The sequence below is a fragment of the Nicotiana tabacum genome, chromosome 3 (genome assembly GCF_000715075.1).
Source record: "Nicotiana tabacum cultivar K326 chromosome 3, ASM71507v2, whole genome shotgun sequence".
Taxonomy (NCBI): domain Eukaryota; kingdom Viridiplantae; phylum Streptophyta; class Magnoliopsida; order Solanales; family Solanaceae; genus Nicotiana; species Nicotiana tabacum.
The window spans coordinates 128039298-128056164 of record NC_134082.1 but is presented as its reverse complement, the minus strand read 5'-3'; the positions used below and the strand labels follow the sequence as shown (position 1 = coordinate 128056164).

At 35.9% G+C, this 16867-nt stretch overlaps 1 long non-coding RNA gene across 2 annotated transcripts; it reads left to right on the top strand.

The window, feature by feature from the left end:
• Positions 1–1775: 1775 nt before the first annotated feature.
• Positions 1776–2453, top strand: LOC107826024 (uncharacterized). Of its 2 annotated transcripts, none has more exons than XR_001657198.2 (2): positions 1776–1943; positions 2198–2453. It is a non-coding gene; the product is annotated as an uncharacterized LOC107826024 (long non-coding RNA). The 2 variants fall into 2 exon arrangements; XR_001657197.2 differs by having other exon boundaries at positions 1776–1966.
• Positions 2454–16867: the final 14414 nt, after the last annotated feature.

Below are 16867 nucleotides of genomic sequence, written 5' to 3'. Positions count from 1 at the left end.
CTCTGTTGTCTCTCTTCTTCGTCCCCTCGTTTGGTATTATTGTACTCTCGGCTCCCTCCCTCCAAGAACTCCCCACCTTGCTCTTAAAAATGATATACATGACATATAAATGCTTATATACATACGTGAAGTTAATTCAGTAAAACAATCTCAAAGCTTAAAGCCAATAATAGTAGAGTAAAATTTGAGTACATAGTCTTATATATTCTATTGTCTAGAAAAAAAGAGATAATATGAGATGCTAAGTATCACCACGAGCATGGTGGCTATTAAAACAAGTGTGTATACGTTGCAAACTCAAAGGTGAGCTGCAATGTAAAATTCTTATAGATAAAACTTTTTAACGAATAAGAAAATGAAGGTAACTTCGTGTACTATAAGTATTTGAATCCTTCTTAAATTAAGACACACAGTTGTTGCACAAAAAAACACTCAAGGATCCTTGAAACATAAATTATTACTCCAAGTACCAAGGAGAGGTCCTACTGACAGATCGATTATATTCCAGGCAAACAAATTCAGCATATACCATTTAAGGTGCTTCACTTGGTCTGGCTAAAGCCATTTTGCTACCTCTTGTTCTTACAACATATATTGGTAAGAAAAAAAAGGGGCCAAATTCCTACAACACATCATCCGGTTTAAGATGGCATGCAACTCATGTTAAAGTCTGTCTTTTCTCGTGCTGAAGAAGTGGTAGAAGTCAGTCAGAAACTATCAAGGAAGTTCATTAAAACCAATACCAAAAGATGAAGACAAAATAATTCTTAACCAATAGCAAAAGTTGAAGACAAAATAATTCATTCTTAAAGCACCTACAAAATGAGAATAAAGGACAAGCAAGTTACTTCAAGTTTAATACTAAAGATGATTACTTAGCTATATAACTTGTGAATTTCAAGTTAATTGAGCAACAAAAAATCGGAGACTCGAACCGCCGGTGATAATCGTCAACAGCGGTTATATTGCATCTTGAAGAGATGAAGGCAAAACTGGAGCTTTGATGACTGCTTTGTTGGCGCATTGAATTGGAAACAATATGTAGGTCGTGACAGGTAGGATTATAATTCATCACAAGATTACTATATTAGTAGCATGCTATGCTATGAAATGCACATAAATTGAGTATTTAGATACAAGAAAAGTTCAACGATTTACGAATTTAGTTGAATTAAATGGAGTTCTCTCCTCATTATATAGAGTATAGGACATGTTTAGGCTGGAAGTTAGTAAAATTAAAGAGGGATAGCACCCTGGTACTCCAAAAAACTTAGAAGTTTAATGTCATGTTGACTATATGCATCTGTGCTAAGAGAAAAGGCACATGCACATTTAAAAACGTACTTAATATAGTTAATAATGGAAACCTTCTTTTGGGGGATAGTTAGTCATTCCAAAACCTTAAGCAGCTAAACGGACTTGGTTTGATGAAAAAAATAAAGCTGAAATGAATCGTCATTAAACTGCTTAAAGAAATCGTCATTAGTTGGTGTACTTTGTTTCCACGGTGTAGTCGAATTACCTTACACGCACTTTAAGATATCTTCTCATCGTATCAATAAGTAATCGTTTTATGAAGTATAACTTTTAATTTCTGCATAAGCTCTTGTATTATATATATATATATATATATATATATATATATATATATATATATATATAAAGGAGGGACAAAGAGTGATGACTTGGCACCTTCCTATGAGCAGCATTTTTATTTATCTCTTTTTCTCCTTTTTCTTATATTTCTCCTCTTTTTTACGCAGGTTCGATGCGGTAATAAAGACTCCAAAAGCCACATGTCAAAACCCCGTAACTGCCAGAATAAAGGGCTGTAACTCCTTTTTCTTGTATTTCTCCTCTTCTTCTCCGCCCTCTCTCGAAACCGATGACACGGCTTTCTTTCCATTGATAGAGAATGACTTTTCTTTCCATTGAAAATCAGAGTAAGAGTACAAATTTTCAACCGGTAGTACCTTCCCTCTCTGTTGCTGCATCTTTCTATCCTCCTTTTTCCTTTTCCCTTCTCCCTTTTTCATTAGAGTTCCATCTCTGTCTTTTGATGTTCAGATTATTTTTGCAGATTTGATTCATTATCTTTTTTGGTCTAATGTGCCTTGCTCTGTAAAATTTTGCAACTTTATTGTTCAAATTTGTCTCACTGATTTGCTCAATCAAATCACTTATTTCCTCTTTTCAGGTTTCAGGAATCGCTCTCTACATCAAATCTCGGTTCTCTCGGTCAACATTCTGAGCGCTAATCTACCCATTTGGGTTTTCTGATTACAACTGCTTTTTGAATGTGTTTAACTACTTCGGTGAAACACTTCACTTATTCTCTTTTATCATGTTAATTAATTCCCTATTCCCTCTTATATTTTGATTATTTATACCTTTGTGACAGAGATGTGGCCAAGGGCAAAACAAGGGCCTATAACAGACACTCTTGGAACTTCTATTGGTTCATCATTTATACTTTACGTTTTATTTTCATCTGCTTTTTGTTTTCAACTGTTAGAGAGACTTATTTTGCCTATCATGTAATGTGGATTCTACATTTTAATTTTCATGTTAGTAGGTAAATTTGTCATTATTGGCAGCAAGTATTGCCCTCTCAGGTACCTGTTCATGTCATACTGGGTTTTTATATATGGCAAGTGTTAGTATAAGAGAATTTATGTATCTGAAACAGGACAACTCAAACTAATTCAATGCCATGTCATTGCGTGTGCACCTCGCTGCTGCTTATCACTTGCTAACAACTCAAAATGATATGACAAAGGTTGTGTAACAGCCCAGCCCGCTAGTGATATTGTCCGCTCTGGACCTAGGCCCTCACGGATTTAAAACGCGTCACTAGGGTCCAAGGCTTGTTAATTTATACACCCAGCATATGTCTTGTGTTTTGTCGATGTGGGACTCTGTCTAAAGTCTGGGGTGTTACATACACCCCCTCTTATGGACTCAGCGTCCTCGCTAAGGTTTGTCCCACCTCATGGGATTTGCCTAGACTCAGCACTGAGGTTTGTCCCGCCTAACCGGGATTTGCCTAAACTCAGTTGAGCTCTGACCCACCATCAGCATGGCTGACACAAGAGTGGCTCTGATACCATCTGTAACAGCCCAGCCCACTAGTGATATTGTCCGCTCTGGGCCTAGGCCCTCACGGGTTTAAAACGCATCACTAGGGTCTAAGGCTTGTTAACTTATATACCCAGCATCCCTCTTGTGTTTTGTCGATGTGGAACTCTGTCTAAAGCCCGGGGTGTTACAGGTTGGATAGCTTATGATTTATCTGTTACACCTCAGAAGGTTGATAATGTATTAGTAATTACTGTTAATCTTCTGGAATTTCTCATGTGGAGAATGTAAACTGTCACACCTCCTTTTTACACACCCGAAGGTATATAAGAGAGTTTTTCCAATTTAAGTGACATTATTCGAAATGAGATTAATTATTCAATTCAGAGTCACCACTTGGGATAGTTTATTTGGTGTCAAGTCACCGATTTATTTTAAATCCCAAATCGAGAAAATTTCGACTTTCCTTTTGAAGTCTGCGAACCAGAAATTCTGAGTAGGGAATTTTGCTAACCTCGGAGAAGGTGTTAGGCATTCCCGGATTCCGTGGTTCTAGCACGATCGCTTAAACTATTACAATTGGCCTATTATCTGATTTTTAAAACATGTTTCAAGGAATATTTTTAACTTATTAGCCGCTTTTAATTAATTTTTTTTTTTTGGAAAAATTCAACGTCATATAAAACACGTATTGAACCACGTCACATGAAATGCACCCGCGGTCCACGACACATTTTATCTAACGTTGTTGAGATTTGGATTTGGGTCACATAAAATGCACACCCGAGTTTAGGAAATTAATTTTTTTTAAAAAAAAAATAGCGCGCCTAAAGCAACTACGCACTTTCAAGTTTGCGAGGGCCATGGAAAATTCAACTAAATGGCACGCCTCGATTTTTAAGGATTAAAATTAATTAAATGAGGGCCATGAGTTTTGAGATTTTATTTGGCGTGGCGCGCCTCGATTATTCTAAAAGGATTGTATTCAATTTAAAGCAAACTACAAAATATTCATGATTATGTTTCTTCCTAAAACTACTTTGAGATTATTGCAAGGTCATGATTTATGAATATGGAATTATTATTGAAGAAATATATGATTTGAGTTATTATGGACCTAATCACCCATGTCGGTATCAAATTTGCTATTGACTTAACATCCTTTAATTTGGATCCAAGCTATTACATCGTTCTCTCTCCATTTTGAATACATTTTCCTATCTTTCCCTATGAACTACAATCTCATTGAAGAAACTCATTGTCTTTCACGAATTCTATTTCTTGATACTCTTCCTTCATTTTTTTTGTTCATATCTTTCAAGTTGGTAGATAACCAAAGTATAATATACAAATCAAAAGGAAATACGGTGAAAGAAAAATAATGGAAACATTGATTAAGAAAAGAATGAATCTTTTATAGATGAAGATCTTATTCAATACATATGGAGCAAACAACTATCAAATTTAATGTGCAAATGAACCACAATCAGAGGCAATGAGCGGAAACCTTTCGAACCGAACTCGACTTCGACCTCTTCGGGCTAGTATTTTGGGCTATCTTTCAAATTGAGTTTGAAGCTTTGGATTTGATTTTTGGTGTGATTTAGCTCCTGTTTTTGAGGTATTTTTTTTTAAAACAAGGTAATGAATGGCTATATGTTTTTTTTTTTTGAAAGAAATAGGTAGAAAGAATAAAACTAGTAGAAATTCTCTTTAGCATAGAAGAAGAAAATTTTTTTTCTCTCAATAGTCTTCCCTCTTCTCTTCTTTTCTTTTCTTCAAATATTTCTCTTTTATTAATAGGAGAATTTTCAAAAAAAATCAGATTTTTTTTTAATTTTTTAATTTAAAAGAAATCTCACTTACATTTTGCTTTTCTTTTTTTTATAAAAAGAATTACCACCTTTCTTTACTTTTATTTTTTAAATTACAACTTTAATTACTTTTATCTTATTTAAAATCCCACTTTTTTTACTTTTTTAAAAGAGAATTCCACTTATTTTACTTTTCTTAAAAAAACAATCCACTTTCTTTTACTTTTCTTTAAAAAAAAATTCTACTTTATTTTAATTTAAATTTTCAGCTACCTTTATATTATTTTTTAATTCCAACTTTCTTTTACTTTTTATTTTTAAAAATTTCCACAAAACTTTACTTTTATTTTTTTTTTAATTTTTCACTTTCTTTTACTTTTTTAAAAGAGAATTCCACCTACTTTTACTTCTTTTTTTTTAATTTCATACTTCCCTTTTTCTTATTTTTTTAAATCTCTCCCGAAAATTTAAAAAAAATAATAATATTTTTCGGATTTTTTATTATTATTTAAAAATAAGAATAAAAATAAAATAATATTAATAGTAATAATTCACCTTCTAAAATTTTGTATTTTTAACCTATAATAAAAAGTATAACAAAGCTAAAAATTTGTATGTTAAAACCCCCTAAAATATTTACATAGAAGAAGACAAAGAAAATAATAATTAAATATTGTCAAAAATTAGGTGCTCACATAAACCATAAGAAGAGGGTCAAGGAACTTGGAGCATATGTAAAAAAGTTGTGTCTTTAGCAGAACCTTCAATACAGCACAACCACCATCATGCAAAAATTAAAGTAAGTACCATTTTATCATTCTTGGACGTAAGGATCAACGTCATAAAAATATTAATCATAATTTTTCCTACAGCGCTCATCTTACGTGACTTCTTTATTTTTATCATAGGAATAGAACAATTTACCGAATTTTCTGAAAGATGGCCTTATTATTAAGTAGCAGAAACTAAGCAATTCCTTAAAAGTTAGGGAAGAGCTGGCTTACTTTTGTCAAACTAATGGACGAAGCCCTGCATTAATTAATATTGACAATCAGTAAATACGGCAGAACACGTTAAAGATTAGTATTTCTATTTAATGTGCTTAGGAGGAATACCAATATAACTGTGCATAGACCTAATTGTTATTGGCATATTGTTGCTCCAATTCTTTAATTTTTATCAATTGACATTGGTTTTCTCATCATATGAATATCTGATGTAGGGTGCTGGAATGAAAAGACCAAAACCGATATTGCAGATTCAGCAGCTGAAAAAAGCACTTGAACAGCTCAAAACACAATGAATTCATTGGAAAGAGAACTGCAAGATATTTTCTTAATTTCAATCGTATTTAAAGAGGGAAAAAATTAAAAGTTTAATTCAGTCCCTTAAAATTCAAAGCATTCAAATGGCAATAAAGTATGTAGAATGAGGGGAATAATTCTATATAAAGAAGAATATTTCATTAAATTAAAATGTGATTTGATATCTTGTAGAATGGTTTTTTTTCCCCAACTTTTACTTCTAAAAGCTGTTAGCCACAGAATGTTAGACAATGATAGATGGAATCAAGAAGGCATTGGTCAACTCATGCTGTCTTCTCCTTATTTCTTTTCTGTTTTACGTATGTACTTGATTTGTTGGTACGAGACCTTGGAATTATTGGCCATCAGGATACTTACTAATTGAGTCCGGAATCAAAATGTGTTTTTTTTTACTCAAAATACGCAAATACGTGTTAAAAAAAAGTTACCAAACTATATATAACATCACAAAAAGTGGCGCTATACAGTAACGGTAACTGCACCGTTACTGTATAGTGCCACTTTTTGTGGCGTTATATATAGTAAAACTGACACATCTTACATAGCGCCACTATTAATGGCGTTATACCCCTTATTACATGACCCTACCAATAATTTCTGGGTTCAATAACTCAAAAGCGTATAAAGCCACTTTTTGTGGCGCTATATAAAAAAAAAAAAAAAAAACCTCCGACTAGCCATTTCTTATATAAACATCGTAGAATCGCCACAACTTCATTCAAAAATTGTTTTTAACTCTTGTTGGTTTCTATTGTTGTTAAATTCTCCAACATTTTTTCATTATGTCTGAAGAACGTAGAATAAGAGTATCATTATATTGGGGGGGTGAGGTTGTGATGGAGAATAACTCTGTGGGCTACAGTTTACCTGCTAAGTGTAATGTTAAATTGCCACTTTCAATGGAGTACGAAACATTGATATCGTTGTTATGCAAAAAAATGAGTGTGAGAAAATGTTCAGTGATACTTAAAGTAACCGGAAGATATCTGTATTCCGTTACGCCGCAAGGGGTTGCTTTTTACACAGAGTTTAACATCGACGATGATGACACTTTGAGTGATTTCCTGAGGACTCCGGACGAATGCCGAGAATTTCTTGTAATCACAATGTTGGAGATGTACGTGAAGGTCGAAGACGTTCCAAAAAACGAGGTTGTGCATAGTAGAGATAACCCCCAGTCATCGGGTGGTTATTCTGGATCAGTTTTTGCCGGACTTGTTCCAGATGAAAGATTTTTTCTTGATTTAAATTTATCACCGTCGGCGAATGAGCAGCGAGAAAATAATTTATACCTTGCTTTCCATAATTCACAAGAAGAGTGGTAAACTTCAATTTTAATTTGTGTTAATTATGTATATTTTTGGCGTATTGAATTAATTTAACGCTCATTTATTTAATAGGGGGTACCGGCCGGATATGAATTTTACAAGTGGCCCATCCGGTAGTCATCACCTAACTGAAAACGTCCATCATGGAATGTCATCACATTACGACTTGTAAGTGAAATGATATAGCCATATATAAAGCATTTATTAATTTAGTAGCTTATATTTTTGTTGAAATGTGCAGTGAAAATGAGCAAGTTGAACTACCAGTACTCACTCAATTGCCCGAAAACGACGTATTACATCAGCATCTGGTAGATGCACAGAGTGAGGAAGAGAACAGCGATTACGATAACAATGCCGATGAATCGGGAGACGAGACACCATTTGCTCGTGAGGATGGTGATGAAGAGGACGAGGAGGAAGGACCCGATTTGAAGAGAGCCCCCCATAGACGAAAAGTGTACGAGTCTGAAGTATCGTTTCATTCAAGGGAGATTCCTTATATTGATAACTTGCCAGCCGTGCCGGATGTGGAAGCTCTCACAAGGGATTTTGATGAAATTTGGACAGCAATGTGGGATGAGTCTAGACCAACGGTGCTTGCAAAGGGGATGTTTTTTCCTGATAAAGCACGCGTAAGCAGGGCTTGTAAAATGCACAATGTTAAAGAGTGTCGTGAGATGCAGGTATCAGAGTCAAGTCCGACGGTATACAAGGCTATTTGCCGCAGGTGGTTTTGGCTATGTAATTGGATGTTGCGTGCGTCGAAGAAGAAGACAGGTATGTGGAAAGTGGGTAAATACATTCCCGCCCACACATGCGAAATGGACACTTTCAACGGGAATCACTTCAACTTGGATATTGACTTGATATCTCTTGTACTTATTCCGCACATCGAAGCATCCATAAGGTATAAAATCAAAGAGTGCATTACAGCAGTCCACCAGGAATATGGCCACACAATTACTAAAAGAAAGGCATAGCTTGGGCGCAAAAGAGCGTTTGAAATAGTCTATGGTAACTGGGATAAGTCATTTGCGGATTTGCCTAGGTACATGGCTGCACTGCAGCACTTTAACCCCGGAACAGTTGTTGAATGGAAGCTTGAGCAGAGTCCGGGTAAACCAGAATATATATTCAATTACGTGTTCAGGGCGTTTAAGCCAGCAATTGATGGTTTTCCGTATTGTCGGCCCGTAATATTCATAAACGGAACTCATGTCTATGGAAAGTACGATATCAAGCTATTGATAGCCGTGGCAGTGGATGCTAATGGACAGATATTTCCTCTAGCCTTTGCTATTTGTGCCAATGAAAGTACAGAGACGTGGACAATGTTTTTGAACCACCTGAAAGAGCACGTTGTCAAACAACGTTCATGTATTTGTCTAATATCTGATCGGCATGGGGGTATATTAAGTTCTGTGGGGAACCTTCCTGCCTAGCAAGAACCTTATGCATACCGCCGTTATTGTGTGAGACACTTTAAGGCCAATTTCAAGAAGGCACATCCCAAAAAGGATCTACATGATTTGATGTGGATGGCAGCAATAGACCACCAACAACATAAATTCCGGAGGCATATGGATTTTATCAGGCAAGAAGACGAGGCAGCATATCGTTGGTTAATGCGACATGACCCTGAAAAGTGGACGTTGCATGCAGATGGTGGAAGACGCTGGGGAATTCTTGCTACAAACGTGTCTGAATCCTTCAACGGGTTATTAAAGTCGGCAAGAGGATTGCCCGTCACAGCCATGGTGCGTATGTCATTCAAGCAGATGGCGGAGAGGTTTGTGCAACGGTCTGCAGCTGCAACGGAATTGATGGAAATGGGTGTTGAATTTATGGCAGTGCCTATGAAGAGATTAGATAAATACAGACGGCGAGCACATTGGCATTCCTTTTTGCAATATGATAACGAACGAGGTATTTTTGAAGTTCGCACCGCTATCCATAATAATCGGGGTAATAATGTACATACTGTAAATGAATCTACAAGGTTATGCTCATGTGGGAAATGGTCAATCTACCACATGCCTTGTTCACATGCCATCAAGTGTTTTCAACGTGTTGGTTATGCGGAGACCAACTATATTGATCAACAATATAGTGTTTCCAAATACCTAAACACATATAGTGGTCAGTTGCAGCCAGTGGGTGCTGAGCATTACTGGCCCCCAGAACCATTTAAAATGGTGTGTAACAAGTCCTATTTGCGTAAAAGACAGGTGCAGAAGAGAACGCGTATACAGAACCAAATGGATGTTAGTGATACCGTATATGCGCGCAAAATGTGGTATATGCTCGCAAACAGGACACGACCGTAGAAAATGTCCTTTGGGTAGCAACAGTAATCAAGCTCAGGGCGGGTGTTCTTCTATTGTACCTAATTACCCATGAGTTCATGTTGTAATAATTAGTTGTTATGTATACGATTTAAGTATTTATGAAATAAATTTTTCTTGTTTGTTAATTATGATTTGTATTTTCCCATTTTACCTATTTAAATAATAATTTAATATAATTATCGGTATATTTATTATGTGTGTGTTGTCTTGTCGACATCACGATATTTAATACGCAAAATATAGCGCCATTATATATGGCTCTATGTGTGTCTTGTCTTGTCGAACTGAAAAAGCTGAAAAAACTGACCAGCTGACATAAAGTCGTCTTGTCAACATCATGATATGGCGCCATTAGATATGGCGCTATCTAATATAGCGTCATTAGATATGGCGCTATATGTGTGTTGTTTCACCTATAAATAATGGGGTCATTGTAGTTATTTTGTGTGCTAAAAATTCCCCCCAGAAATATTTCATTAAAAGTAAGTAAGGTTTTTTATTATAAGCAAATATTTCACAAATGGCTCAACCTGGTCGTCCACCAATTTGCTTCTGTGGAAAACCATGCATGATGGATTGTGGGTGGGAAGGTGCTAACGCTGGACGCCGCTATTGGTGCTGTATGAACACGTTGTACAAGCAACCCGACGAACCTACTTGTGAATTTGATGAATGGGCTGAGGAACCATGTTATCAGGAAAGCTACAGGGAGAGATTACAGGATTTTCATAATATGTGGTTATACCAGCAGAGAATACAAAAGGATGGAGATAGAATTATTACAGAAATGAGGGAGAAACTGAAGGAGGTGGAAGATAAAAATGGAGAGCAGAATGGAATTGTGAAGCACACAAGGAACACAACGAAAAATATAAACGGGAACTTGCGGAGGTAAAGGCGAGAGTGAAAGAGTTAGAAGAAGAAAAAGAACAAATAGAAGAACGATTTAAGTGGTTGGAGCGAAGAATAAATAACAATTGAGGATGGAGCATTGGCGTGTATGTGTTTAGTGTCATTTTCATATTTCATGTATTTTTATTATGTTGGCCTGTTATGTTTGTGTTTGTGTTGTAGTAATGTTTTCCTTGTTTGTTGTACTAAATTTTATTTTAATTTAAGTGGAAGTTAAGTTTAAGTTGTTGTGTTACTATACCAAATACTATAAAACGAAATGAGAACTAAAAAAAGTAACTGTCATATTCGATTAAATATTGTTGTTAATGTATACAAAAATATTATTTACACCAAAAAAACATAAAAATTGAAGACCGAATCAATGTGTCCCGCATCCGGTGTGTCTCAAAGTAGCCGTTGGCCTGAGGCGCATCCCCTGCCGCCCGGGTACGCTATCAGGATCATCATCATCAAGTCGTCTCCTTATGGCCGGATGCGGCACAGGATGACATGTATCGGTGGTGCTGTCAGGTCCAGTAGAAGGCTACATAATAATATCAAACTTAGTATAGAAAACTACATAACAATTCACAAAAATTTATATTGTCTTACCATAATCGTGTCTGGATCTGAATGTAGTCATCTGTCGCAGCATCGCATGAAGCCTAAAAAAGTAAATTAATAAAGTTAAAGAAAATAAATAAGTTATAGTAAAAACAGGAATAAAATTAATACTAATAAACTCATACCTGCGCATGTGATGAGCTGCCATAACTCAGTCGGTGCCCACTATCAAAATCTTGGATCGGTCGAGACTCATCAGTGGTAGAGGGCCAGGGAAATATCTACCCAACTCCACTCCTTGAAAATCTGAGCCCGTGATCAAGAATTGACCCGATGGGGTCACCTGCGACGTCCCTGGAGTGTCATAAATGCCAAGGCTGTAAGACGGCATGTCGATCTCATGCATGCCACCTCCCATATCAGCAGCAACATCATCAGCAGGAGCCTCAAAGCCCCCTTGCTGGGGACCTCCTCTCCGCCCACGACCACGTCGTCCGGCACCAACAGGTCGTCGTGGAGTAGCAGCAGCTCGTCAGCCACCACCTCATGGCATACCACAACCTCGCTGGTACGTGGCTGGGTCAACATAATCTGGCTGGTGTGCCAAACGCTGATCCGATCGGCCTCGCTGCAGTGTCTGGGCAGCCACATCCATGAAGCGACGACTATAGTCCTGCATGATCACAAGATCGTGGACATAACTCTGCATCTGCTGCCCCATACGATATAAGGTATGCAATCCAATCGCCTGCACAAAAATTTTTAATATAAACTACGTATTTGACTCGAAATTACTATTAATGTAATTGATAATAACAAAAAACATACCAGAGCCTCATGTCTCTCGGCGTATGAGACGTACCGACCATCTACCTGATGAACTGGGTTCCCGATAAAAATTCGGGAAACAGTGCGGTACCATGCCATATAAACTTCGATAGGAAAGTGTTGCGGAGCTGGGGTCAAGTCCCCTCGGCTGTCCCAAATACCCAACTGCGTTGTCAGCCAATCAATAAATGTGTCGTCCACCCTCATCCGATCATCCCTCTCATAATGTAAAAGATCCCATGCAGGCCGAGTCGGTATAGGCTGCGGAAATCCAAACTGACGAAATACTCGCTCTGAGGCATGATGCTCGACAATATCGAGGCACGTGAGAGGGACGAAAGCCCTCCAAATATGGCGGCCGTGCGTGCAATACGCTGGCAGGGTACCTATCAGCTCTTCGCTGTACGGCGTCCAGATGATCTATCAAATAATAACACAAACCGTTAGTATGCGCAACACCTAGTTAAACAATAATTGGTAAGTTTAGTTAGATATTCACCTGTGCGTCCTCCAGGAAATCCAACACATCCCTACAGAAGGGGAGATTATGATGGCCATGATACTCTCGTGCAAGTCTACGATGCAATACCCACCTACAAGCTAGAGGGAGATCAGGAATATGTACATTAGCCGGTAGCTGTGGTAGAGGTGGCCGAAGCTGCAGAAATCGCTCCCACACCCAAACCTAACATACAAAGTTGACGTAAAGATTAACTATAACTAGGTAGAATTGTAACTAAAGGACATATTATTTGAATAAGTTGTCACCTGTAGAAGTGGCAGAAAGCCAGAAACGTCTCTCTGTGTGCCCATGGATGCCCGACACATCTGCCTGTACAAAAATGATAGGACAGAACCACCCCAGCTGTAGCTGACTGTATTATCGAAGTCCGCAATATGATGCAGAAAACGAAGGCTCACTAGGTTCCCCGAAGTGTTTGGGAACAAGACCCCCCAAATAGAAGGAGCAACAACAGCCTCGTATATTGCTCCGCATCCACCTCCGCTGAGTCGTCGGTGATAGTATCGTGGATCTGCACCAAGTGGTCTCTAATGGGGACCAACTGCATACGACTGCTCCCAATTGCTACATCTGGGTCCTCGGACCTGAAGCCCGTGAGCCTGTGCAGCATATCCATATATGAATCCCGATTAAAATATCTCATATTCCCATAAAACTAGCAAGCCATCAGTGGACAGGCCATATAAAATCTCGACGTCTTGGAGTGTGATGGTGGCTTCGCCGATGGGCAAATGGAAAGTGTGTGTCTCCGGTCGCCACCGCTCAATCAACGCCGTGATCAAAGCATAGTCGAGTTGTATCCGGCCAATGCTAATGATCCTATATAATCCCATCTCCTCCAGGCGATGGACCACACGGGGATGTAGAACGCGGGGAGGAGTCAAAAACTCCCACAATAAATCCACTCTCCTGCCCCGAAAAGTCTGCGTAGGCAACTCTCCCCCCCATATATGCTCGGATCTATGCTGGGGCTGTAGGGATAGTAGCTCCGACGTCTGAGGGCCGGGATGTATAGGTGCATCCATGTCGTCAACTGTAAATTCATAATTTTTAATAACTATCATTAATAATTATGTGTTTTTTATAATTTAAATTCATATTTTTTAACAACTTAATTGTAAAAATTATATATATACTTATGGGTTTCGTGCTAGATTTTCTGAGGCCTAGTGGTACCAAACTATCATTAATAATTTTATATTTTTTTAATAATTTTTATTCATATTTTTTAATAACTTAATTGTAAAAATTATATATATATATATATATATATAAATTTTTTATAATTATGGTGTTTCGTGCTAGATTTTCTGAAGTCCAGTGGTACCAAACTATCATTAATAATTTTATATTTTTTAATAATTTTTATTCATATTTATTTAATAACTTAATTGTAAAAATTATATATATATAAAAATTTTATAATTATGGATTTCGTGCTAGATTTTCTGAGGCCCAGTGGTACCAAACTATCATTAATAATTTTATGTTTTTTTTATAATTTTTATTCATATTTTTTAATAAATTAATTGTAAAAATTATATATATATATATATATATATATTTTTTATAATTATGGGTTTCGTACTAGAATATAAGATAATTAAACAAAATGAATTCTAAGCTAAAATACTACACAATACTACGCTACAAGGCTCTAAATTTTACTACGCTAAAAGGGTCTACGTTTTACTACGCTAAAAAGGTCTACCTTTTACTACGCTAAAAAATAATCTAAACTAAACGGCATAAAAACACATAAATATGCATGAGGATATTAACAAACACATTTTTTAGACTAATTTACATATTTTTATACAACACTAAAATTAAATCCGGATAAAATTTAACATGCTAGTTTCGGAAAAAATAAACACAAACTGAAATAGAACACATACAAATCAAGTAATATGCATTGTTATAAAAGTTTCAACTTAAAATAAATCGAAATACCTCGATTTAGAATTTTCGGAATGTAAATAGATCGAAATTTTGACTCCGGAAGAGTGAATCCACAATAACACGAAGCTCTACTCGACAGTGGGACCACCAATCTTCAACTTTTATGTGCCGGGGGGACCCAATTTTTTTTTTATTTAAAAATGGGGCAGAATTTATATAGGAAATGGCTAGCCGAAGAGGTTTTTTTTTGTATATAGCGCCACAAAAAGTGGCTTTATACGCTTTTGAATTATTGAACCCAGAAATTATTGGTGGGGTCAGGTAATAAGGGGTATAGCGCCATTAATAGTGGCGCTATGTAAGATGTGTCAGTTTTACTATATATAACGCCACAAAAAGTGGCGCTATACAGTAACGGTGCAGTTACCGTTACTGTATAGCGCCACTTTTTGTGGCGTTATATATAGTTTGGTAACTTTTTTTTTAACACTTATTTGCATATTTTGAGTCAAAAAAAATCACATTTTAGTTCCGGACTCCTTACTAATTTATGCCTTTCTATTTCTATATCAGCTTGGAAAATGTAACTATGGTACGTGTTTAAAAAAATAATGAATGATTTGCTTAACAAAATGATTTCATGCTCTGTCAATAGCATTTTGGATTGACACCCGTTGGGAAAGTTGAAATGCATACATTATCGTGATAGGCTAACGTAATGTGATGTTGCATTTACTGACTCATTGTTCCTAATTACTATTCAAAATTTAAGAATGAGCATGTCAGCACAAGTATTTCAATGTTAGAGTACCTAATGGACTTTGTGCCCATCAGAAAACCAGCTTCGGCATGTTAACTGTGAAGATAACCACATTTATAAACCATTCTAATCTGACATTTTTGTGGTACTTTTAAGCTATTGAAACTAATTCCTTTGTTATCTGGGATTTTTCTGAAGAGTGGTATGATAGAGGTCATTGACAAAGGAGTATACATGTGTATCATAAAACTATTAGAACATGTACTACGTAGTGTGCCAAACTTCAATTTTTGCATTAAATCATAAAGATCTAACTGATCCGATGGACATGTCGTTAAAACTTCAATTATCTGTTTTAGTTTTTGGATTGGGTCCGTTTTTAGCACTGCTAACCACCCGTAATATTTACAAAATGCATGAAAACAAAATAAATTACATTATTAATAGCTTATAGTACTATTTAAGGAATGGTTCGAAAAATATAGTTCTAAAAGAATCTATCAACTTCTCATTTTATATCTTATCTAAAAAATAATTGTGCTATAAATCTACTAATGTTCTTTAACAACCGCGCAAAGCGCGGCAAAGTTTACTAGTTTTTATATAAAATCTTGCTTAATTAATATAATCTCGTTTGATTTAAGGTATTAAATTCCGCATGATAATTCCCATTCCTTCTTTGCTTTAGTGAAATTTAAATTCTAAACTCTTATGATCCATTTCAATTTTATTAACCGCTGTATCTCATTGTACTGTTCCTTCATTTATTTGTTCAAAAAGGATGAGAAGACCCCCTCAAGACATGCATCTTACTTAGAGTTCTTTTTTCCTGATAAAATTAACTTTTAAATGATATTTTGAATATTTTCTTCTATTATTATTACAATATCTTATAAGTCAAATTTTGTACATAAATAGAACAAGAAAAAGGTACTATAATGCACTTGAGGTGAACATTTATCAATCGTGTTAATTGGTACAACTTATATGGGTTGTATAACGAGATTCTTCTCTCCTTTTTATACTTAGCATTTAAAACAAGATGTAGGGCGAGTTGGCGACTTGTTTCTGAGCCAGCAAGGTGACATTAGTATTCAAAATAATGCTTGAATACCTAAAAGTTGAAAATGATATTTTACAAATGAATATCATCGACATGCTAATTGTTTCCCCTTTTTTTCTTATTTTTCTTTCATGATTTTAAAAGTACGTACTAACATGACTTGGCCTCTGCTAGTGCATATACTTCTAAATAATTTTCTTTCACCACATGTACCAACTTTAATTGTCAAGATCGCTTGCTATGGATTAAACGTGAGAAAAATCAATCCAATATATGAAATCTGTTATTATTACAAATTAAATAGCATTGGAAGCATACTGTTAAGTACATAAAAGGCATAAGTCATAACATAGACCATTTTAGGGAAATATATATATATATATATATATATATATATATATATATATATATATATATTATATATGGCTTGCTTTCCT